We start from the raw sequence: 3,656 nt of genomic DNA, 5'->3' as shown, positions 1-3,656 counted from the left end.
CCAAGGTGTCACCCGTCTACGGTAGTCTTGACCAAATAAAATGTTATTCGTGATCAGGACGAGTGCCATCTTGGTCGCGTCTCTTACTCATTGAAAGTTGCCCCCGCGGAAGGTATCAAGCAAAGCCTGCAACTTAACGCTGTCCTGCCCGTTCCAGTATCTTGCATGAATTCCATCCACAGTAACCTCGTACGGTCATTTGAACACATCAGGCATTTGACCAAACTTCAGCCCGGTGATAAGGCAGAACTTCTGCTTTGATAGTCGTGCCTTGCTCTTGCCAATGGCAAACCATAGCTCGTGGTCCATTGTCTGCCTCTCAATGATCTGACGAATCATGATGCTGTGCAAGAGACCGAAGTAAAAGTACCCTTGTGGATAGATGTCCAGGAGCATTTCGAAGCAGGTACGCTTAACTGGATCGTACTCCCCCTTTTGTTGGAGAGTCTTTGTGATGTAATGCAGCTGCGACCACTTACAGTGAGTGTTAATTGCGACGTTGAACGCCCACTTCTCCCTCGGCACGATCAGCAAACTGTCAAGATCCTCATACTGTCTGTGCTGGATCTGCAAAATATGGCACACATACACCAGTGAGTTAAGCAGTCATGTGCAACAAGGTACACTGAAGACATAAATAAGGAATAAATGTTGTGACACGCCATGCATTGCAATCAAAATGTTGTGACACGTCATGCATAACAAGTTAAACGTTGTGACACGCCATGCATATCAAGTAAAATGCCATGCATATTAAGTAAAACGCCATGCATAACAAGTAAAATGCTGTCAAACGCCATGCATAACAAGTAAAATTCTGTGACACGAGATGTATATCAAGTAAAATGCTATCACACGCCATGCATATCAAGTGAAATGCTATCACACGCTAATAACTAACTATAATAACAATGGCGTCGCATGGTAAACACCCAAAATCGTTAAAACCACTACGGCTTAACCACAACAACCATCAAACCAGCAAGAAAACACAGTCTAGACATTTGCAAAACAAAACAAAAAACCCTAACATATCAAACAAACCCAAGACAAAACCAAAAAATTAACGAACACAAGAATGTTGCGAATTTGAGACTCACTGACCTCTTCATTCATGGCCGACATTTTTGCTGATGCTGTGGTTTCGTTTCGCTTGCAAAGAGCCTTCTCGAACACTCCGGTACCGGTGGGAATGAGAAATGAATCACATAGACGTTACGAATTCTGAATAATAACTGTTTAAAATGAAAAATGGCATTCTAATAGTCTTATTTATTCTGAAAAAGGGAAATTAATACAGTGGAAGTCCAAAGGATTACCACGTTAACTGCCCGTTTTTTTTTCTCTCTCTATTTCAAACCATGACGTGTTAGTTACTCAAGCACTGCCGTGTCACGCACTCTAAACCATGACCATGGCGTGTCAGCTTTTCAAGCAATGTCGTGTCACACACTCTAAACATGACCATGGCGTGTCACCAACTCTGAACTCTAGCGTGTCACAGATTCCCTCCATGCCGTGTCACCAACTCTTAACTCTAGCGTCTCACAGATTCAATCCATGGCGTCTCACCAACCCTGAACACTAGCGTGTCACAGATTCCCTCCATGCCGTGTCACCAACTCTTAATCTGGCGTGTCACAGATTCCCTCCATGGCGTCTCACCAACTTTGAACGCTGTCGTGTCACACATTCCCACCATGGCGTGTCACCAACTCTTAACTCTGACATCTCACAGATTCCCTCCATGGCGTCTCACCAACTCTGAGTGGTGTCGTGTCACACATTCCCAACATGATGTTTCACAAACTCTAAACCTTGCCCTACGACAGCCATCTAACATATGGTCTGCTATAGCAGGACCATTTCTTGCTTTGGATTCACATCTTTCTCCTTTAAATTCACCACCATATCAAGGATTTCTGGTTTCACATCATTAGCCAAGCTTTCCATTCATGACGATCTGTTCCTCGCTCGATTTAATATCTCTTTTCTCTTATTATCTGAATGCCATGTCCCAAATCTCTGAAAACCCATCTCATGCAACATTATTTTATTTTGCACAACCTTCGAAAAAAAATTTGGGTATTTTGCACAACCAATCTTTGCATATTTATTTTTTTTTCTCCCATTTTTCACCTGTTTGAGAGTGTACGCTAACGAAGACAGCTCATTAAGGGCATTTTTGTTCCAAAATCTTTTCTGATGACTAAAAACAAGTATCCTGCCGATTATTTACAAAAACACGTTATTTATAAGGGCTTAAAAAATCCCCTTTATTATTCTTTTGCGTAAATATGTATGTAAATCCCTCTACACCCTCCGTTAATAGGTTGTCATGTCAGTTTATGCCAAGTTTCTTTTGCTTTCAAGGTTATGCTGTGATGCACTCTTATCATATTGCATTTAGTTGTGTGAGCCCACAGTCATTCTAGTTTTTGCTTTTAGAAGTATGCAATTTTATTGCTTAGTGTCAAAGATAAAACTTTGAACTTTATTGTTACAATAAAATAAAATAGAACAACAAATAAAATATAGAAAGCCTAGATGTAGGGATGTCCAAGCATATAATTTGAGGAATACACGCTGCTCATAAATTTGTCAAGGAAAAATGGCTAGAACAAAATTTCACATCTTGTTCGGACTACTCAATCAAAGTTGATTTCCATTTTTTTTTTTTTGGTGTTCACTGTATTTACTTTTTCTGTTACCAGAAGAAATTCCTTATTTTTCAGTAATCACGTGGAAAATAAAAGCTAATTTCATTGACATACTACATTGTTCATGTACATCTTATGAAGCTCCACATCTGCTGCCATAATACAAGAATGAGAAGCTTAAGTTATTGCTAAACTTAGGGAAAATTTTTGACCCTCTATTAGTGGCAGAGTCAGGATTTTATGTTTGGGGGGCGAATAGCCGAAGACAAAATAAAATAATATAAATAAAAAAATTTATATAAAAATATATAAATAAATTCGAGAAATTATTCAAAAAACCAATCTTAATAATTTACTTAAAAGAATTAACTAGTATAATTATAAATAATTTAATAATGATAATAATCTCAATTTCTAAATAAAATTAACAACAAACAAGAATTAACAAATATAATAACAAAAATCTCAATGGAAAGTAATTCATTAAAAAAATATTAAGGGTTATCAATAAATAATTCAATGGGAAGCAATTCCCTAAAATTATCACAAAGATTAAATATAATATCAATAAATAATTCAATGAGAAAGTAATTCCGAATAAAAAACTTAATTGTTCACAAAAATATAAGTATATAAAAAAAAACACAAATAATTTATAAGAAAGCAATCGAGCAATCCCTAAATAAATAAGTAATAACTAACATTAAGTACTTAATCAAATTCTTGTTTTGTTGTTTCCAACAAAAAATGACCAAGAGGGTAAATCCTAAATTACAATCACCAAGTAAAAATTATTAAATAAAAAAAATTAAATTGAAAATATTAAAAATAAAATAAGTAAATAAATCAAGCTTACTCATTATCATGACATAAAAATTGAGTTATGAATTAAAGGTTTTCAGTACAAAAAATACTGGCAAGCCAAAAGGTGTAAAAAAATTTTATTTTCTATAGTATTTGGTAAAAAGAAAAAAAAAATAGTAAGGGGTTGTTGTG

The sequence above is a fragment of the Theobroma cacao genome, chromosome 9 (assembly GCF_000208745.1).
Source record: "Theobroma cacao cultivar B97-61/B2 chromosome 9, Criollo_cocoa_genome_V2, whole genome shotgun sequence".
Taxonomy (NCBI): Eukaryota; Viridiplantae; Streptophyta; class Magnoliopsida; order Malvales; family Malvaceae; genus Theobroma; species Theobroma cacao.
This window is presented reverse-complemented; position numbering follows the sequence as displayed.